Below are 23,622 nucleotides of genomic sequence, written 5' to 3' on the forward strand. Positions count from 1 at the left end.
ATCCCACTCCACCTGATTCGCCAATAGTGTCTGGCCATATTTCTGAGGAGGAGGAGGAGTCTTCCCCAAGGCCACACTTTGGCGCTGCTCGCCATTCTGATGTGGGTACTCCTTTCGATGCGTCTAACAAATTAGGGGGTGGCAACTCCGATTACGACATTGGTGGATCGTTCGAGGAAGACTAGGTTACGCTAGGGCCAATTTTCGAGATCGTTTGAGGCATTCTCTGTATATGTATATTGTTTCCTTTCCTTTTATTTTGTTTCTTTTCTTTTATTTTCTTTTCTAGTATGTATACCATTTTTTTGAAAGCTTGTACTAGTGCTTTCAAATTCTATATACATTGTACTGCCTTTGTGATTAATGGAATTACATAGTGCTTTTGAAATTTATTTCGTGCTTCAGTGTATTATTGCGCACATGCTATTTCTGGTTTGTATGTGTTTGTTACTGATGCAGGTACTCTAACTGATTTCATAGAACCGTACATTGTTTCTTCCCTCTCTTTCCAGGTTTTTTCTTTCCACACTTTAGTAGGGACACTGAAGTTTTAAGTTGGGGGTAAGGGGTAGGAAAACACTACATGGCACATTTCAAGCACAAAAATGACACAATTTTTAAAATTTCCAGTGATAATATCCTATTTCATGCAATGTTAACACTATTTATACCCTTTACATACGTCTATATTACCTACATGTTATATGCATAGGCTTATCATTTATATGACCTTGTTATGCTTACTAAAAAAGTAGTGAGTTGCTTTTGTGTAGTTTCACAAATTATAGCCAATATATTACTTTTGTTGCTCTATGAGAATTGACTACTAGTGTATTCGTGTTAATATGGTTGTGTAAAGTCTTGTATTCACATGGTTCTTCACAAGGCTAGGATGCACTTTCATGTGATTCATAACACTTAGGGTTCCTTGAGAGCAATGAGAGAACAACCGTGGCGACTTTGATACCTTGTGAGGTACTGTTGAGCCTTTCATCTTTTATTGAGCTTTTAACGTCAAACTCTGAGTTCAAGGAACTCGACTTTCCTTTTATGAATTTTCTTTGCTTGCTAGTATCGATTCTTGTATTTTCTAGCCTAGAGGTGATGTCTTGGGGGAAGATATAAACCTAGGTCTTGTAACCTACTTAAGACGTGAAAATTGAGCCACCCTTAGAGATAGACTTATTTCATGAATTCCTTTTTTAGATTAATTTCTCATTAATAGTATGAAGACGTAAAAGTTGTGAAAATTTTCCTAACTGATCATAAAAGAAAATTGTAAAAAGAATGGGTAGAAGAGAAAAGGAAATGAAAAATACAAAGAATACTTGCTCCAAATATAAAAGGGTCAAACTAGGGACACAACACACATGATTCTTCAAGTATGAAGCTTCTTTAGTTGTTCGATGCATAAGATGTACTCACGCTTAGTTCATGAATAAGTCAATCTAAGGTGGTCTTGGTTGGATGTTGTGAGTAGGTGAGAAGGCGCTAGGGTGAAGGACCCGACGTCTCATTAATAGGCTAGATCCCATTCGTATAAGACTAGTTTACTTTATGCTTAGCGTTAGTTCTTCAAATTATGTGAGATGTTTGGTCATGACATTCTTCCTCACATATGAGAGTAAACCTATATTCTTAAGTGATTTTGAGAGTATGCTAGTGAGGTTGAGTCAATACAACCATTCCGTAGGTGTCCAAGGGTAACCTGAGTGTAACGAATCATTCACTTAACACATGCCTTGTGACTTTGCCTATTTATACTTGAATTTATATGATAATATTAACTCCGAATTGCAATTGTTGGTTAATTTTCTATGAGTTGTATTTTCCTTGATGGCCATATATTGTTTAGACTTGCATTAGTGATTTGTTGCGGAGTTGTGTTTATAATAAAGTCATGTATGAAAAAGCTTGTGTGTAATTAGGTTATATTTCTATATGTGAAATGACATGATTGTGTTGCATGTTATCTTATTTGATATTCACTGATATTGGTGCTTGTGGGTATTGCCCTAAAGACCCTTACAAGACTACAACTCGTCCATTAGGGTCAACCTAGGGGTTTAAAGCCTTGTTGCATACGGTAAATGCAACCATGTTTTCCATGAAATAGGAGGTAGATAGGATTTTATTAGTTTTCTTAGTTTTTTCTTTGCTTGAGGATTAGCAAAGTGTAAGTTAAGAGTTGTGGCGAGTCCCAAAAATACACTATTAGGTCTCCATTTACCTTTGTTTTGTCTTCACTTATGTTGTTAATAACCTTTGTTATCATAATTCGAGTTATGCAAGGTTTGTTCATGTTTTAGGGAAAACAGGTCAAAATCAAGGAGTTAAGCAATATGAGAAGCCAAAGGCGTAATTGGATTGCACAAAGCCTAAATCAGCTACTCAGCCAAGCCACTAGAGCCTCAATATGTTAAAGGAAAGTAGACATTGTTCGACCATGTGATGCGACTAGCTAACATAGGGTGATCAGGTTACAAGCTCCAAACTTCGAGGTTTAGACTGAAAGTGAATTGCTGCAATGTTCGACCAAGTTCTCGGCTAAGTGACCCTATGGGACGACTAGATTGAGATACTAAAGCCTAATGAGCCAAAGATACTGAGAGTCTCGACCAAGTGTTTGATAAAGAAACTATGAAGGGCGACCAAATCGAGACCCTGAACTGAATAGAAGAATTGAGATCTTCCAAGTCTCGACTAGCAGCTCGACCAGTAAGACCCATTGGTTGACTATGTCAAAGATGCTAAAGTTTGAATTCCTAATTTCCCTCAATCCTTGACTAGGGCGCGAGTAGGAGAATGTATTGGTGAGACTAGGTAGACAGTGATGATGTTCTGGGTGAGATTTTCTGCTACAGTTTCCTATTTTGAATTGAAATCTTGTAAACCCTTTTAGGTATAAATAATAGTTTCAAATATGTTCTTATGACCTCTTTTGGGTTAGTGACAGACCTAGAAAGCCATTGAGAGCCAAGTAGATTAGGATTTACTTCTTTTGATTTAAGATCTTGTCTAGTTTATGCTTGGATTCGTGAAGGCCTATGACAACCTTCAAGTTCCTCGTGTTGCCACTTAGATAGTTTGTGTAGTTTGCTTGGCTGTTTGACTTAGGTAGGCTTAGTTTGGGCCTTTTGGTTAGGCTTGTTTTGCTTTGGTTTTTTCTATTTTTTGGTTTTTGTTTGTGGTTTGTCTTTGGGAAGGCTTTTTGTTTATATGTAATCTCCTAGAGGCTTTTCTTGTAACCCCGGTTTTCCCCCGCCATAAGTGAGGGTCAATTAATAAATTTAGGACGAGACCGCTATATGGGTGGCTATAGGTTCTCTCTATAAAAAAAGGGGTTTATAAATTTTATTTTTGGTAGTTGAGGACCCAAACCTTGGTGAGACAAACCCTACCATACTGCACCTAAAACATTTTATGTCCTTCCTCTTCCTAAACTACAACCAAGATCCATTATGGGACTTACATCTTCCACATTCTTGGTTACTTTTCACCACAAGACCTTCACTATGTGAAACTTCATCATTGGCCATTTTCCTTTAGAGAAAACAAAGCAATGTGCTTGTCACCTCTTCCAAATTCAGAATTTATTTGCCCCATGTAAGAGTGGTAACATAATTCTCATACGTGTTAGACACAGGTAGGGAATTCGATAGCATCAGTGTCTTGTCTTCCTCTTTGAAATTTACATCAACATACGTAAAATCACTCACAATCTGATTGAATGTGTTGATATGTTGGAACAAATTCGAACCCTCTACCATCTTAAACCAATATAACTTTTTCTTAAGGATTATTTTATTGGATAAGGAATTAGACATATACCGACTTTCCAGTTTCCTCCAAATTGTTGTAAGAGAATCCTCATCCATCATGTGGTACAACACGTCATCTACCAATCAAAGTTGGGTGATTGATACTGCCTTTGCCTCTAGTTCATTCCAACTTGCTTCATCCATGCTTTCCGGTTGAATTCCGTGTAAGGCCTTCACCATACCCTACAACACTAAGAGATCCTTCACCCTTCTTTGCCACAAACTAAAATTCTTGGTTCATTAAACTTGACAACGTCAAATTTCGCAGATGAAGATCTAGAGGCCATTACAACAATGCTCTGATACCAATTTGTTGTGAAAAAATGAATTGCACAGTGGAATATATTTGTATTTAGGATCAAACACACAATGCAGTAATCAATGAAGGATATACATAACAATCCACAATCACAACAAGTATATGAAAGTAATAACAATAATAAGAACATAAGGAATAACGTGGTTTGTCAATTCCTACATACACAGAAGCAAACGAAAAAGATGCACTATCTTCTTGTCCAAAGGACATGAAAAATGTACAACACTCTTCCTTTTACATCCATCCTCTACAAATACATCTGATATAACATATAAATAGAGTTCCCAGAGGTTTTCCCTCCAAAACCCAACCATACTAACGTCCCCCTTTCAAAATTTGAAATCTGTGCTAGGTATTTTAAGCCAGATCGTAGACAGTTAGAGCCTTTCAATCAATGGTTTCCTCTGCAGCTGCTTGATTTCATTCATGATTTCTCTATGTGCATGCCTTTCACTCAGTATGTGAGTCACATTTCACAACATGTTTCTTCATTGTTTAGCAGTGGGAGTTTGTTCCACAATACAAATCTAAAAATAATAATTAATCCCCATTATACTCAAAATCAAGTAAGTTCTTAAATAAGATTCATGTATTTTTGCAAAGACAAGATACGATTTGAATAATACATTATTTTCTATCAAATCTTTATACAACAAAAAATTTTAAATAACCAAAAATAATTTTTATTATATATTAAGGTAGGTCTCTCTCTTCACAACCTTTCAAATGTTGAATCTATTTTTATAAAATCTTTGAGTTTTAAATTATAATTTTAGTTTTTCATTAACTGATTTATTTATTCCTCTAACACTGCCGCGTTCGCCGCCACCACTTCTTCTAAGAACTATGTGTTTTTGTGTGCGCGTGCGTAAAGTTGTGTGTGTGTGTGTGTGTGTGTGCATGCATTTTTGTGTGTGTGACTATGTGTGTGTGTGTGTGTGTGCGTGTGATAGTGTGCGTGTATGTGTGTGTGTGAAAAGGTTTATGACTTGTCCAGAAATAAGTCCCAATTGGGTTTTTCACAAAGGAATCAAGTTATATGTTGAAAAGTTGCTATTTCAAAGATTCAAGAATTTAAGTTCTATGTTAGCAAATTGATATTCATCTAATTGATTTATGCTAGCAAGGACCAATGTTGCAATCTATGGATTAAAAAGGGTTATTCAAAGAAGTGATTTTAATTTTCTAGCAAGGGTTAACGAAATATAACAAGGATTCAAACACAAGTAGTGAAGTTACTAAGAGAATTGTTTGGATGACTTGACGTTGTTCCACATGTAGTTAGATCACACCATAGGTCCTTCGTGCAAGCTTTGAAATGCCAAGACAAAAGCAGCAATGGAGATAGGAAAAGTGATCGTGTGGGTGTATGATGGTGTGGCTATGTGGATGTGTTGGAGGGGAGGCCGTGTGGGTTAGAAAGGGGAGGTGTAAGCATAGTCACTTGATAGAATAGTGCTCTTTCACCACTTGATCTCTAGAGAGAATGCGTAGCCTCACACTACACAATCAAATTGATTGGACAAAGCTTTCAAGCTTTAACAAAGGAAATTACTTTCAATATTGAAAACTTAGCTAAATTTTTAGGCTTTCAAGCTTTAGTAAAGGAAATTGCTTTCAATATTCAAAACTTTTCTAATTTTTTAGGTCTTACAATGGAGATATAAGCTAGACTGGGGGGAACAAAGCATTAAACAACTTAGCTAGCATGGGGAGACAATACAATAAACACTTATACTTCCCACACAAGCATGGAAGACAAAGGAAATAAATACACACTAACTTCTAACACATTAAAGACTTCTCACAACTTACTAAGAACACAACTTACTAAATACTCACATACAAGCAAGCTTAATTGTCTCAGAACATTAAAAATTATATATAAAACATATGTCAAAGAAAGGTCAAATCCGTGTGAGGTCCACAAGACCATGTGGGGCCCATATAGGTCTTGATTTGGATTTCGCTTCCATTCTTCACTTGGGGGTATTCAAGCACCTAATATCATTGAAATAACATATCCAAGTACAATATAAATTCAACACACTTCCATTAAAATGGTCTTCAAATATGATTTTTAATTAATCCCATGTATTCTTGCAAAACAGATTTAATGATAGTAGATATCTAAAGGTTGTCCACATGTCACCATGTCGGCAAAGGAGTTGACATCGGGAGGTCATCCCCGTGTCACCAAATCTACAAAGGAAATGGGTAAGGCATGCTGATCCCCATCATCTCTCTGGGGTCCAAAAGAATTCGTCTCTAAAGAATTGGAAGTGATGTATCGGGAATACAACTCCAAGTTGAGACGAAGGAGGTCTTCTTTCAAAACCCAACTCCTCTCAAAAAGTGACTTACCTCTCCACTTGACCAAGAACTTTTAGTATGATCCTAATGATGTGAACGTTATCTGTCATCCAAGATCTCTTCAATCTCATCAAGGCTTTTGGGTATGGATAAAGGTGGAGGCAAAGGCAATTTTGGGTTTTTAGGTTCATAAGGAGTGGGAAATGGTGTTGAATCACCTGTGATGAGTCCCTAAAATGCATGATTTTAGACCCTCATTTACCTTTTCTTATTTTCACTTTATTATTTATTTACCCATTGTTATCATTGTTTGGAACTATGCAAGGTTTGTTTTTCTTTTTAGGAAATATAGGTTAAAACCAAGGAGTTAGGTATGTGAGACACTAAAGGAGTATTTGGATTACACAAAGCTTAAATTCAAGAGTTTATCCAAGCTCCCAAAGCCTCTGAACGTCAAAGAAAAGGAAGTCTTTGTTTGACCAAGTGGCACGACCAGCAACACATAGGGATGACTTAGTCTTCCACTCCAGACTCTGAAGCTCAGATTGAGATTGAAATGCAACAAAGGTCGACCAATTGATCGACCATGTAAACCTCCAAGGCGACCATGTCGAGATACTGAAACAAAACTAAAAGCATAATTTCTGAGAGCCTCAACGAAGTGGTCGACAAAAAGACCTTGAGGGACGACTATGTCAAGTTCCTGAGATTTCCTGAAGATCTAGATCCTGCAAGTCTCGACCATCAACTTGACCAGAAAGACCTAGAGGTGCAATGTAGTCAAATACAACGAAGATTCAAATTCCTAATTTTCTGTGAGTCTTGACTAGGGAGCACACAAGTGAAGCATGGGGGCGACTTGGTCGACAGCGACGATCTTCTGCACGAGATTTGCTACAAAGTTTCCTAAACTATGAAACAAACCTTGTAAACTCTAGAGCCTATAAGTATTTACTACGAACACGAGCTCTGGGTTCCTCTTTGGCCTCTCTTAGGTTAGTGATAGACTTAAGATGTCATTGAGAGCCAAGTTAGATTAAGGAGTAGTGTAGATTTCTAGATTGTGCAAGGTGTATTCAACAGCCTGTGACAACCGGTAGAGCTCTGGTGTTTTCCAGCGTATATTACATGATCGTTCAGTTGTATTTTCTGGCATTAGTGACAGACGTTCTGATTGCAAAGTGATGATTTTTTTACATGATTTCTCTTTACTTCTTTCATTTACCGCTTTCATTTATTGTTTGGATGGTGATGATGTTTAGTGACAAAATTAGCACCTTTATTACTTCAGTTAGGTACACGTATTAGGCTACAATCTCCCATAGAGGTTCTCATGATCGTTTGTGATAGAGTATACTCTGGTTCCCAACCATGCTTTGGACGGCTGGTGCACCCTTGCTACTCTATGCCATCGAAAAACTCCTTGGATTGTTTAGCCAGGTTCCGGTTAGTTTAGTATTGTAAACTCACTGAACTTAGATTACGCAAAACAACATCCTAAATTATAGTTATGTCTAAACACTACTTTGTAGGAGTAGGGTTAACTTAGATTTACTTGCTTTCTTTTACATGCTTTCCAATAGTTGATAGAAAACAATTCAAAAATATCATCTTTTTACTTCTCTTTTGTACAAGGCTACCGTAAACTAATTTGGAAGTAACTTAATTATTGCGCTCTATGTCCCTGAAGATCGACACTCGACTTCCCCACTTTCTATTGAACTTGGGATTGTTAGTTAGTATAAATTTTATTTTTGGTAGTTAAGGACCCGAGCCTTGGTGATCCTACCAAATTTTGGTGCTGTTGCCAGGGACTTGGCTACGATTATAAGCCAACTTCCACTTTAGAGTATTATTTTCTTGTGTTTTTTATTTTCTTTTTATTTTCCTCTTTCTTCATTTATTCTCATTTTTGTTTATTATCACTAAAGTCTTGAGTCCTTGTGCTTTAAAGTGTGTATGTTTGGTTTGCGTTCTTTGGAACCCAAGATAATTCCCATAGATCCTGAGATTAAAAACTCCCATAGGTCCCTTAAGAAACCTATCTCTAATCTAGATAAAGCTGAGTCGTCTAAAGTAAAAGTTATGGCCAAACAAAACCCACTGGTTCCCATCGATCAACTCTCGGAACCCATGCTCTTCACCTACCTGTGGTGGGAGAGCAACCACTTCGACCGCTTAGGGATTACTTTGTGCCTAATGCATACACATCGCCGTCCTCCATCTAGTTTTGGATGTTCAGGGTGCACAATTTGAGATTAAGACTTCAATAATCTCGATGCTACCCGAACCCCACCGAAAATCCTTATCAGCATCTGGATGAGTTCTTAGATATTTGCTCCACCATTCGCATACCTAATTTTAGTGATGACGCCTTGCGCCTTAGGCTCTTTCCATTCTCTCTAAAGGATAAGACCAAATATTGGCTGATGTCCTTAGAGCTGAATTCGGTGACTAACTGGGCCACCATGCAGCATGAATTCCTGAAAAGTACTTCCCAATTGGGAAAACCAACTAGCTGCAAAGGAAAACCACAAGTTTCACACAAATGGATGGGTACTTTTCTTTGAGACCTGGGAGTGTTTCAAGGGCCTACATTGTAAATGCCCACATCATTAGGTCCCCAAGTGGCAATTAGTTTAAACTTTTTATGAATTGTTAACTGAGAGAGATAGGTCCATGGTTGATGCATCGTTCGGAGGTATTTTCCTCACAAAGCACGAGAATGAGGCATGGGTTCTCTTTGAAAACATGGCTGTAAATTCTCAATAGCACATGGTTGCTACTCATAGACCACTCAATCCACACACATCTAAACATAAGGGAGTTTACAAGTTGGCCACAAGCCAGGACCTAACCTTTACTGTACATGCCATATCCAAAAAATTAGACAAGTGCTTGTCCTTAGGACTGCAACCAATGGTGTGTGCAGAGGTTTGTGGGCTAAGGCATGTGGTCCTGTTCACTAAACTATGGAATGCAAATTTTACCATAGGAAGGCACAAATCCCATGAACCTATGTTCTCACCTATTGGGCATCTTAATAGGTCCCTAAGGCTGCTAATATGATGGTATTCACTTTTAAGGCCTATTTTAGAAAAAAACAAAAAAAACAAAAAATTGGATCCTACCATATGATCAAACATATCATCTAGTCAAGGTATGGGTAACCTATGCTCGATAATAATTTTTTTGATTGATCTGTTATTGATGCACGTGCTCTGAGTGACATCTTTATAGGAAGTAAAGATAGCAAGGTAGGCACATGGACTTATGCTCTCCTAAAAAAAGTCATGTTCCTTTAGTTCATTCACTTATTTTATTAACTCCTCATCTTCTCTCAAGTTCACTCTATGATGTGGTAAATGAGGCAAAGATGAACTAGGAACAAGATCAATAACATGCTGAATGTCTCTCTCATTAGGTGGCTTTGAGGTGACATCCTCAAACTTGGAAAGTATAGGTGATACTTCTAGTGGTAAGTCATGCTTCGGAAGGGGTATCTTAATCTCCTTAGTAACAACCACATTCACTTCCTATGTATCTTGACTCTCCTGCTCAAATTATTTTTACTTATGATATTCAATGATTCTCCACTAGTTTTTGTCTTCTCATTCTTCTTTTTCTCCCATTTCGGCGTTAGTGAACTAAAAATAATTCTTTTCCATTACACCTAAATGAGTAAGTGATGGTAAATTCATTATGTGAGACATCCAAATAACCAAGGTCTTCCTAAAAAAATATGAGCAACGTCCATGGAAAGGACATCACACCAAATCTTATCCTTATAATGATCAATCTTAATGGGAATTAAGCATCTATGGCTGATGGGCATAGTAATGGTATCAACACAAAGCTACCTTATAAGGTTTTGGGTGTGGCTCAACTTTCAAACCCAACTTTTCAACTGCAAATTTAGACATAACGTTCATATAACTACCACCATCTATGATCATGTTACAACTTTTACTCCCACACTTGATGTAAGTATAAAAAATAGAAGTGCAACACCAATCCTCCAGATCATTGGGACAGATCATAATGCATTTTATCAAACTCAACCTGTCACTCTCATTCAATCCTACAACCTAGATAAGGAGTCTCAACTTGAGTAGACATCTTGGGGGTTTTGGAAGGATTCAGAGAACACTAGGAAGCTCTTGGAATGGTGTTTAGTCACACAAAGTAGGGTCAATTGTACACCTAACCAAAATAAGTTTCTAATAGCCTAAATTTCAAAATCTGGGTAGTTGTTCAGGGCTAATTTGTCATCTATTTTCTGAAACCGTCGGCGCTTTCAGACAGTACTAAAATCCTGTGAGCTACTAATGGATGGACAATTTCACCTACGAATGCCTTTCAGTATTTGGGGTATAACCTTTGCTAGAGAACTCCAAATAGGGCGATCGTGGTATCAAAAGAAAGCGAAGACATTTCCCATAACTTTTGTGTTTAACGTTTTTTAAGAGAGGAAGGTTTTGATAGAGACAATTACACATCAATTTGGTAGTAGAAAAATGATGATGTTGGGACTTAGTGGGCTTTTCTAATTCGACCTAAGCTCTGATACCAAGATAATGTAGGATGGGATGGATCGACCTATGTCCTACGATTCAACCCTCGCACAAGCACTTATAATCAAAACACTTTAAATTAAGAATTCAATTAACTAAATACAAACACCATAAATTATGCAATATTTCACATGTTCAAGGATTTTGAAAAGGTATATGACTTGTCTAGCAATTAAGTCCCAATTGGTTCTTTCACAAAGGAACAAGTTATATATTGAAAAATTGCTATTTCAAAGATTCAAAAATTTAAGTTCTATGTTAGAAAACTAATATTCATCTAATTGATTTATGCTAGCAAGTACCAATGTTGCAATCTATGGATTCAAAAGGGTTATTCAAAGAAGTGATTTTAATGTACTAGCAAGGGTTCACAAAATCAATTGATTGGACAAGACTGTGTGGGACCTACATAGGTCTTGAGTTGGATTTTTCTTCCATACTTCACTTGAGGGTCTTCAAGCACCTAATAATCTCAACATAACATATCCAAGCACAATATAAAGTCAACACGATAACAAAGTCTTCCATCAAAATGGTCTTCGAATATGATCTTTAATTAATCTCACGTGTTCTTGCAAAACAGAATTATTGATAGTAGACATATGGAGGTCGTCCACAGTTCACCATGTCGGCTAAGGAGTGGACATTAGGAGGTCATCCACGTGTCACGAAAACTGCAAAGGAAATGGGTAAGGCGTAAGGCGTACTAATCCCCATCATATCTCTCGGGCCCAAAAAGAATTTTTCTCTGAAGAATTAGAAGTGATCTATTGGGAATACAACTCCGAGTTGAGATGAATGAGGTCTTCTTTTAGAATCCAGCTCCTCTCAGAAAGTGGTTTACCTTTTCACTTGACCAAGAACATTTGATATGATCCTGCTTGTGTGAACGTTGTCTTATCATCTAAGATTGCTTCGATCTCATCAAGGTTCTTGGGTATGGATAAAGGTGGATACAAAAGCAATTTCGGGTTTTTAGGTTCATGAGGAGAGGGAAATGGAGTCGAATCACCTACAAGGTTAGTATTTGAAGGCTCCACAAAAGATGGTGCTTCAAGAAAAGGGGTTAGATCTTCAACATTAAAAACATTGCTTATGCCAAAATCAACAGGAATATCAAGCATGTAAGCATTAGAACTAATTTTTTTTAAAACTTTGAAAGGTCCCATCTTTTTAGCATGCAACTTTCTTACCTTTCCTAATGGAATCTGTTCAAGACAAATACGGACCATAACCATATCACCCTCTGAAAATTCTTGTATCCTACGATGTATATCAGCACTAGATTTATAATGCTCCTTGTTCAAGTTAATTTTCATTCTTATTTTAGAGTGTATATCATGTATATGTTTTGCAAAAACATAGTATTGCTCACTCACTCTAGCCTATGGGGGGTAATAGGTTAAGATCTATAGGCTTCTTAGGACTATAGCCCGTGACATTCTAAAATGGGCTAAGGCATGTGGTCATATTCACTAAACTATGGAATGCAAATTTGTCCATAGGAAGACACAAATCCCAAAGAACCTATTTTCCCACCTACTAGGCATCTTAATAGGTCCCTGAGGCTTCTAATCTAATGGTATTCACCTTTAAGGCCTATTTTTGAAAAAAAATTGGATCCTACCATCTCATCAAGCATATTATCTAATCTAGGTATGGGAAACCTATACTTGATGATAATTTTTTTGATTGCTCTATTATTGATGCATGTGCTCTGATTGACATCTTTCTAGGAAGTAAGGATAGCAGGGCAGACACATGGACTTATGCTCTCCTGAATAAAGTCATGTTCCTTTAGTTCATTCACATGTTTTATCAACTCGTCATCTTCTCTCAGGTTCACTCTATGATATGGAAAATGAGACAGAGATGAACAAGGAACAAGATCAATGATATATTGAATGTCTCTCTCTTTATGTGGCTGAGAGATGACATCCTCAAACTAGGAATGTATACATGATACTTCTAGTGGTGTGTCATGCTTAGGAAGAGGTATCTCAATCTCCTTAGTAACAACCACATTCACTTCCTATGTGTCTTGACTCTATTGCTTAAATTGATTTTTACTTATGATATTCAATAATTATCCACTAGTTTCGTCTTTTCATTCTTCTTTTTCTCATATTTCGGCTCTAGTGGACTCAAAATAATTCTTTTACCATTACACCTAAATGAATAAGTGTTGGTAAATCCATTATGTGAGACATAAAAATCATACAACCAAGGTCTTCTTAACAAAATAAGAGCAATGTCTATGGGAAGGACATCACACCAAATCTTGTCCTCATGATCACCAATCTTAATAAGAACTAAGCATCTATGGCTTATAGGCATGGTATTAGCATCAACCCAAGCTACCTTATGCGGTTGTGGGTGTGGATCAACTTTGAAACCCAACTTTTTAACTGCAGTTTTAAACACAACTTTTATGTAACTACCACCATCTATAATCATCGTACAACTTTTACCCCCACACTTGATGTAAGTATGGAAAATAGAAGTGCAAAGCCAATCCTCCTGATCATTGGGATTGATCATAATACATCTCATCAAACTCAACCTGGCACTTTCCTTTACCACAATTGAAAACTCATTTATTCAGGTATCTCTCTCAACATCAATCCTTCATCCTAGATAAGGATTCCTGACTTGAGTACACATCCTAGAGGTTAGAGAAGGATTCAAACAACACTAGGGAGGCCTTTGGAATGGTGTTTCGTCACACAAAGTAGGGTCAAGTGTAAACCTAACCAAAGTAAGTTCCAAATAGCCTGAAGTTCAAAATCTAGGTAGTTGTTTAGGGTCAATCCATCGACTATTTTCCGAAATCGTCAGTGATTTTAGATAGTACTAAAATCCTTTGAGCTGCTAATGGATGGGCAATTTCACTCGAGAACGCCCTTTAGTATTTGTGGCATAACCTTTTCTAGAGAACTCCAAATAGGGCGATCTTGGTATCAAAAGAAAGTTAAAAAAAAATTTCGACAACCTTTATATTTAAGCTTTTCGAAAATAGGAATTTTTTGATAGAGAAAATTACACATCAATTCGGTGGTAGAAAAATGAAGATGTTGGGACGTAGAGAACATACCTAATTTGACCTAAGCTCTGATACCAAGATGATGTAGGATGGGATGGATCAACCTATGTCCTACAGTTCAACTCTATGACAAGCACATACACTTGAAACACTTTAAATTAAGAACTCAATTAACTAAACATAAACACCATAAGTTATGCAATATTTCACATGTTCAAAGATTTTGAAAAGGTGTATGACTTGTCTAGCAATTAAGTCCCAATTGGTTCTGTAATGACCTGACTATTTTACCATAATTTTTTTTTTACATTTAATATAATAATCGTGATAAAACGTAATCAATTTGGACCCATGAATACCAGGGATATACCTGAAATACAACACTGATACCTAAACAACTGAAACGTAAAATCATATATATATATCAAATCATCAAACCAACACAATACTAGAGTTTTACTACAACTGTTTTATATATACACACATCCCAAAATAACCAAAAAGTGCCCTATGGTCACAACCCAAAAATCCATCAGACCTTAGCAAAATGACTTACCCTTCAGATAGGGTAAAACAGTCAAACCCTAACACTGCGGAGCTCTATCCGCTCTTCTATCTGGGGCTCCTAAAATGTTTATATAGTGGGGGTGAGACACCTCTCAGTAAGGGAAACAAACTAATATCAGTATTTGGAAACATGAGTATTCTCGTGTTATACATATAACAGTACATAAAACATATTTGACAAAACTGTCAGTATCATATCTGGATAAAACATAATTTATAATAACATGGAATAACATACTGAGTTTCTATACATGAAATCATAATATATAATTATACATGAAATAACACCCTAGATGGATAGCTAGCTACTGTCATGTTTTACCCCCATATGACTTGCTTGTGCCGCCCGAAGGTGGATCCTAACAATGACTGGCTGACCATGCTAGATCAATATAAGTCTTTAAGTACGATGGGTTTTCCCCTCCTGGTCCGGATGTTAGGGGGATGCTTGCACTACCATAAAATCACATCGACTGCCGATCTCCCATAGTCCCTTACGACATAGGGTAGCACTAACATATTTATGATCGTGATCATATATTAACAATACCGTGCTTCCTAAAAGCCTAAACCAAGCCATCCAAGTTCTGATAACATATAGTAAATCTCAAATAACGATACATAGCTTTTTCACAATAACATTTGTCAAAATAATATTTTTATGCATTTTTGCAGATAATAATGTATAAACCATGACTCTTGCGCTGACATTTGTATTTTTTGAAACAAGGCCATTATGCCGACATAATAAAACATGAAAACCATGGCCCTTATGCCGGCATAGCATATCATATAAAAATCCCAGCCCTTACGCCGGCATATCATATGAAACCATGACCCTTATGCTGGCATATCATATCATGTAAAATCATGGCCCTTACGCAGGCATATATTTAACATACATAGTTTGAAATCTCTCTATTGTTTCAATACCATACTTTAAACATAGTTCCTGTATCATTTTTAATATTTTCCTAATAATCGTAACAACATGCTGATTTTGAAAACATAATATTCTAATATTACATAAAATCATATAATTTCATACTCATGCCACACAAAAATGAATATTGTTATATTCGTAAAATCTGCACAAAATAATATTTCCCGCTAAACTGTATCAAAATCATTTTCCTATTAATAGCAGTATTTCCAAACTCAGTTCTATAATATATATAATTTCCTTGAAAATAAAAGGTGAATATTAATAAATAATTTCATGGAAATACTAACTTAGTTTATCCCCTTACCTGACTTGTGGAAAAGCCCATAAATTACCCCAAAATTACACTTGTGTGTTCCCCAGCTCAACTCCTTGAATTACATTTCCCTTAAATAAAACTTCAGTGTAAACCCATCTAATACCTTTCCTCAACCCAGAAATACCAAATACCTTAATAAATATTAAAATAATCAACTTACCCAAATTTTGGGATGATGTCCAAGTTAGCCTAACCAACAAATCACTCCAGCAAATTTGTAGAGAAACTTCCTAGGAGTAACGTGGCAGCTTCGGATCATTGATCCAGCGAAATACAGAGCCAAAATCGAAGAGAGAAGGAGAGGGAGTCATAGGAGAGAGAAAGAGAGGGTTTCTATAAATTTTTCTTTCTTAAAAATGCGTTCTTAAGCTTATATGGAAAGCTTGTCCATATGGCCTCATCAACGAGTCACATCTCCTCGTTGATGAGTCAATGAGGGGAGCTCGTTGATGAACACCTTCTCCTCATCAACAAGTTTTAGAATCTAAAGCAGTCCTCTCGGTAACTTCTCGTTGACCAGATGAATGTCCCCATCAATGAGCCCAAGAATCCTGCTCGTCGACGAGACCATGCTGAAATCCCTTAAGAAAATTCCTTTTTCTTTCCTTCTTTTATTATTTAATTACTATAATTCTTTGGGTCTCTACATTCTCCCCTTCTTATAAAAATTTCATCCTCGAAATTCACTATTTGTATTGACACCATCCTTCAAAGAAAATTGGTTACTTATTTTATTATTTACCCTCACTTATGGTGGAGGAATACCGTGGTTGCATTCAAGGTTCTGGGAGATTACATATACACATAAAATAAAATTTCTTCGACAACCAAAATACTATCTACTACTAGAAAATTATTACATATACTAACCTGCACAAAATAAATTCTACATATTCACCAGAAACTTTTCTTGATTATTATTGATCCCCGCCGAAGAGATACTGGTACTTCTATCCTATCTACTCCTCGAGTTTCCATTAAGGTTCCTTTATCACACGATTTCTCCACAAGACTTTTACTAAAGGAATCTTCTTATTGCGCAATTCCTACTCTTTCCTGTCCAGAATCTGCACTGGTACCTCCTCATATGCCAAAGTATCCCTAAGCTCTATATCACTGTAATTGATCACATGGGAAGGGTCTGGGACATATTTTCTCAGCATGGAAACATGGAATACGTTGTATATTCTGGAAAAAATAAATGGGTGGAAAGGTTAGTCTATAGGCAATTGATCCCACTCTCTCAAGGGTATCAAACGGGCTAATAAACCTAAGGCTAAGCTTACCCTTCCTTCCAAATCTCATAACTCCCTTTAATGGTGCCATCTTCATAAACACATGATCTCCCATATCAAATTCAAGTTTCCTGCACTAATACTATCTCTAATAAGCCGAACTTTATCATATGCCTATTGCACTGGCTATGACCCCCACTACTCACCTCTCACCTATCTCATCCCATTATAGAGGAGAACGACACCTTCTACCATAAAGCACCTCATAAGTTGCTATGCCGATGCTAACCTAATAACTATTATTGTATGCAAACTCTACCAGCAGCATATACTAGGTCCAACTCCCCCCAAAATCCATCACACACACTCGCAACATATCTTCTAATATCTGAATCACCCTCTCAGTCTGGTTGTTCGTCTGAGGATGAAATTTCGTGCTGAAAGATAATTGAGACCTCAGAGCCTTCTAAAAGCTCCTCCAAAATTGTGATGCGAAACGTGGGTCTTGGTTTGACACTATAAACACTAGAACACCATAAGAACAAACCATCTCTTGAACATAAATCTCAGCTAGTCTATTTATGGAGTAGTTGACTTTAATAGGAGTAAAGTGGGCAATCTTCGCCAATCTATCAACGACCCCTCAAATAGCATTCTAACCATGTGGTGCCGGTGGCAAACCTAACACAAGGTCCGTAGATATATGATCCCACTTCCACTGTGGGATGTAAAGTGACTGCAACTGGACCATCGGCCTCTAGTGCTGGCATGTCAGACACTGCTGTACGAACTCGAAAATTTCCTCTTCATGCCGCTCCACCAGTAAGGTTCTCGTAGATCCCTATACATTTTAGTACTACTTGGATTAACCATGTACAAGGACCTATGAGCCTCATCTAAGATCGTCCTCTTTATGTTCATATTCGTAGGCATGTAGAACCTGGAATGGAACCTCAAGGCCCAGTCATCAGAAATACTGGATTCATTTCCCTGTCCGTCCTGCACCTTAGCTATCAACTCTACTAATTCTGCGTCATCTCTCTAAGCTGTCTTAATCCTTTCCTCTATAGTAGGCTGCACTACCAAGATGGCAATAAATGCCTGAGGATCACTCTCTACCATCTCTACATCGAGTCTCTGAAGATCCATCTAAATCAGATGCTGAACCTCCATAGTTGTCAGTGCTGGTCCTACTTATTTCATACTCAAATCATTAGCTACCACGTTTGCCTTCCCTGGGTGGTAGCTGATAGTGTAGTCATAATCTTTAATAAGTTCCAACCACCTTCTTTGTCTCATGCTCAACTCCTTTTGAGTGAAAAAGTACTTCAAACTTTTGTGATTAGAGAATATCTCGCATCTCTTACCGTACAAGTAATGCCTCTAAATCTTTAACGCGTGTACCGCTACATCCAATTCCAGATCATGAGAAGGGTAGTTATTTTCATACTCTTTCAACTTTTGTGAGGCATAAGCTACAACCCTACCATGTTACATCAATACACAGCCAAGCCCTTTCAAAGGCGCGTCACCGTAAAAGACATAACCATAACCCCCTAACGGAATGATCAGCACTAATGTAGTGACAAGCCTTTATTTCAGTTCCTACAAACTCTGCTCGCAATCCTTATCCCATTCAAACCTAACATTCTTTCTGGTCAGCTGTGTGAGAGGTCCTAATAAAGTTGAAAAACCCTCTACAAACCGATGGTAATAACCTACCAGTCCCAAGAAACTTCTATTTTCCTGAACATTCTTTGGCCTTTCCCAATTCAACATTGTCTCAATCTTGCTGGGATCCATTGAAATACCATCCCTTGAAATAACATGCCCCATAAATTCCACTTTCTCCAACCAAAATTCACATTTACTGAACTTGGCATACAATCTCTTTTCCTGGAGCATCTGAAGTACCAGCCGTAAATACGTCTCATGCTCCTCAAAACTCCTCGAATAGACCAGTATATCATCAATGAAAACTGTAAAAATTACTAACTGAGGCGGGGATTGCACACGTGAACCTATGAATTTGAATTCTAGTCTTCTTAGGGGTTTGAATATTACTTCTTTCAAACAATAGTGTATACCGGCGTAATTAGCTGCCAACCAGTCCATACCAAAGATTACATCGAACCCATGCATGTCCAATATTATCAACTCAGCTGGCAAGATTTTTTCTTGAATATCAACTGGACAACCTCGGAGCACTCTACTACATCTCACTACAAACCCTATCGGTGTAGTTACTAACAGTTCGGTGTCTAACAAATGTGTTTCTGGCCCACATAATCTAATACACCCCATAGACACAAATGAGTGTATGACTCCTAAATCAAATAATACAATAACTTTAAATGAAAGCATATTAACTATACCCCTCACCACATCGCCAGCTATCTCAGCATCTCTAAGCATCAAAGCATATACCCTCGTTGGAGCTACATTCCTATGTTGGCCTCTATAGGGCATCTAAGAGCCTCTCCGATATGGTCTGGGAGCAGGAACGATACCAGGTTGTGTAAGGAATTCTTGCACCAGATGTCCTTACCTACCGTAGTGATATCATACGGCTTTCCCCACTCGATACTCTCCTAAGTGTGTCTTTCCACAAGTCTGATAGACAAGAAAATTCTACACTACCTGAAACTCACAACCTCCAGTCTCTTGCCTCTGTCCTTTGCCATAGTTTCCTCTTCTCCACTTACCCTTCCTAGATCCTTGCTCGAAGCCAGAAGGCACAGATCTCTTCTTTTTTCCCTGATCCTCTGCATCCATCCGCTTTCTAGCCTCAGCCAATGCTGCTCTATCGAATAACTTAACAAAGTCTTGTATCTTCAACACTACTACCTACTTGTATATTCCATGCCTAAAACCTCTTTCAAACTACCTTGCTTTCTTTACTTCATCAGGAACAATATACGGAGCGAAGTGAGAAAACTCTATGAACCTCACTGCATATTTCTGGACTAGTTGTTGTCCCTGTTTCAGATTCAAGAACTTTTCCACTTTAGCTTCCCTGACAGTGGTTGGGAAATATCTATCAAAGAAAAATTCTTTAAATCAGTCCCAAGTCATAACTATCGGCGACATCCTTTGCTTCTTTAGAAGTTTCACAGTAGTCCACCACCTCTCGGCCTCCCCTGTCAGTTTATAGGTGGCGAAGAGAACCCTCTACTCCTCTGTACACTGTAATACCACCAAGGATCAACTCCTCCTAAAAAATTTGGAGGATTCATCTTGGTAAATTTCTCTATCGTGCACCTATGGCTTGTAGATGGGCCTTCATGCTCTCAGGAGCTCCTAGCGATCTCAGTCATAACCTGCTAAGCCACACAGCGTAATACCACATCAGAGTCAACCCCGCTTGCACTTGAGAGCCCTGCACACTCACTACCACTCGCATGGGCACTACCTCCTCCACAGTCCATCATGAAAAGGCAATAAACATGGCTCAGGGATCCTATTTTTATAATTTATGCGTTTAACTAAAATCCCCTATCTTGGCATCCTTATCTTATTTCAAGATCTAGTCCTACACTGTAGAAAAACAACCTGGCAATAGTTTACTATGGTTTTCCTGAAATTGTCACCCTAGGAAAAACACAGAAACCACCACGGAAGTCCTGGCTCTAGACTATAGTACAAAACCTTAAATTCTTTTCCTAAACTCTAATATTGTTTGCGCTACGCTCTAAAGTCTACAAAACCTAGCAACCTAGGCTCTCATACCAAACTGTAATGACCAAACTATTTTACCATAGTTTTTTTTTTTTTTACATTTAATATAATAATCTTGATAAAACATAATCAACGTAGACCCATGGGTACCAGGGATATACCTGAAATACAACGATACCTAAGCAGCGGAAACGTAAAATCATATACATATCAAATCATCCAACCAACATAATAACAGAGTTTTACCACAACTGTTATATACATACACACATGACTCACTTAAAAAATGAGCAGCTTAAAAGCTATCCCAAGTATAGGAGTTATGTCATGTAATACTTAACCCAAGTGCTAGATCGTCTCCTCAGGAAATGTGTTTAATCTCAAATTTTACATTCTCCTAATAAAAATTAAAAGGTACTGAACTCAATTCAAATTCAAAGTTTTCAAGATTGGTTGAAACTTATTTTGACAAATTAAATAAACACGCAATTTAAAACCCTAAAACTAGCATGCAATGAATTAAATAACAACAATGAAAACCCTATGTCTACTTAAGGAAACATTGAAACACGCGTTAACTAAAGATGGTAACTTAGAACATGGTATTAAAACATGCAATGGAGATTCAATCCGATTCAACGCACACACTAAAAACTGAACCTTTAACACGAATCAAGAACTCGAACCAAAATTTTTAAGAGAGGAAAACAACTAATTTAATAAAAACAAATTTTTTCCTTTTTTTAATTCTCTTTTTTTTATTTTAGAACCAAACCAAACTTAATTTAAGTAAATAAATAAGTTCAACAAAAATTAAATACTAAAAAAGTACACTTATATGAGCGTCTAATTAAATAACAAATAAAAAAAAACATGATAAGAGAAAGAGAGATCTAGAGAATAAATAACTAAGTCCTTTAATAAAATTAAATAAATAAAAGAGAATATAACAATTAACATAACATAAAAGAAAGAAAACGAAAAAGAGAAGAAGAGAGAGAGAGAGACAGAGAGAGAGAGAGAGAGAGAGAACAGAGGAGCTTGGATCTGTCTACTATGGAATGGTGGAGAGGCAGAGGAGGTGGCTCGTGTTTGATGTGGCCGAGAGCAGAGGGTGGTAAATGGTTGATGTTCTTGATCTAGAGAAGGCAAGCTGGTGCTCTAATCCTCCACGGCGCTGCTGCTGTTACAGAGGCTCACGGGAAGTTTTGGCTATGCTCTGTTCGGCTGGCTTGGTGTGGGGATGGTTGCTGTGCTGAGTGGTGATGGCCTCAGGTAGTCGGTGCTGGTGCTTCGGAAAGCTACTACATAGGAGCCGGGGTGGCTAGCTGCTCGTTCTGGTCTGTGTTGCTAATGCTCGGTTGGTTGGCAGGGGCTGTAGGTGATTGTAGGGAGCAAGGTAGTTCGGGAGAGGGAGACTCGGGAGATAGGGAAGAGAGCAGGGAGGAGGAGAGGGAAGCTAAGAGAGAGAAGGATATAAAAATAAAGAAAAGAAAGGGAGAGAAAAGAGGGGAGAGTAGGGTAGCTACGAGAGAGAGAATAACAAAGGCAGAGAAAAAAATAGGAAAAGAAAGAAGAGAAAGAGAGAGAAGAGAGGGGGTGCGGAGGCACAACCTGCGTAGGGGAGAAGAGAAAGAATTAAATAGCAGAAGGGGGGGGGGATAAGTGAAGCCCTAAACTCGGTGAGACCCACAACCCATTTGGAAGGAATCAACCCGACCTGCATAGTTGGGTCACATCAAATGGTTTAATATTTTTTTTCTTTTTTTTTTCTCATTTTTTCCTCCACGATCATGACCAATTTTGACCTTTCTGGAACTCATTTCTCTCAAAACTCAAAACATAGAAGTTGTAGATAATCCTCTCATATTACTTTAGAGATTTGAATCGTCTCAATCAGAGCTTAAACGAGATTGTTATACGTGAATTATGAAGTGGTGTTGGTTTTGGTTCCCAAGAATTTTTCTACGATAAAAAATTGCCAAAAATTCATAAATTGTTCAATAAAGCTCATAAATTATAAATAAGGCTCTTTTTTAAAATATTGGACATAATTAGACATTCAATTAAAAATATAAGCCCTAATGACCATATTAAGATGCCTAATTATGTAGTTTTAGCGCATAATCACACTCCCAACTAATGTTTTACTAGTCTCTAGCAAATAACGTGAATGAATTTTCGGGTAGTACCCACAACTATGAACTCTAGTGAACATGAAATTAATGCACATATGACACAACCATACTATTTCACATACAAGAGCATAACTGAATTTCACACTAACTCATTCATATTCAACGCACACAACTCCAAAGCACATCACTCATGCAAGTTTCATCATTTATATGTCAGTTAAGAATAGTATACTCACATGAAGTTAACCAGTGGAACAATTCAGAGTTAATACAGTCATATAAGTTCAAGTATAAATAGGTAAACTCTCAAGGTGTGTGTGACTCAGTACACCTAGGATACCAGTGGACACCTACAGAACAGTCACTTTGACTTAGCCTAACTAGTATACCCTCAAGAACACTCAAAAGGAATGGGTTCACTCGTCATATGTGAGGTGGAGTGTCGCGATCAAACATCCCACATATTAAAAGGAACAAACGCTAAGTATACGGAGTGGACTAGTCTGAAAAAATCTAGCCTATCTATGAGGTGTTAGGTCCTTCACCCTAGCATCTTCTCACCTACTCACCGTATCCAACCGAGACCACCCTAGATCAACTTATTCACAAACTTGTCGTGAATACATATGACGCATTAACCGATTGAAGAATCTTCGTGCATGGAGAACATGT

At 37.5% G+C, this 23,622-nt stretch overlaps 1 non-coding gene across 1 annotated transcript; it reads right to left on the bottom strand.

Moving 5' to 3' along the window:
• Positions 1 to 8,969: 8,969 nt before the first annotated feature.
• Positions 8,970 to 9,074, bottom strand: LOC131159042 (small nucleolar RNA R71). Its single transcript, XR_009137657.1, has one exon. It is a non-coding gene; the product is annotated as a small nucleolar RNA R71 (small nucleolar RNA).
• Between the last annotated feature and the right edge of the window lie 14,548 nt (positions 9,075 to 23,622).

This window comes from Malania oleifera, chromosome 6, assembly GCF_029873635.1.
Source record: "Malania oleifera isolate guangnan ecotype guangnan chromosome 6, ASM2987363v1, whole genome shotgun sequence".
NCBI classification, from domain to species: Eukaryota; Viridiplantae; Streptophyta; class Magnoliopsida; order Santalales; family Ximeniaceae; genus Malania; species Malania oleifera.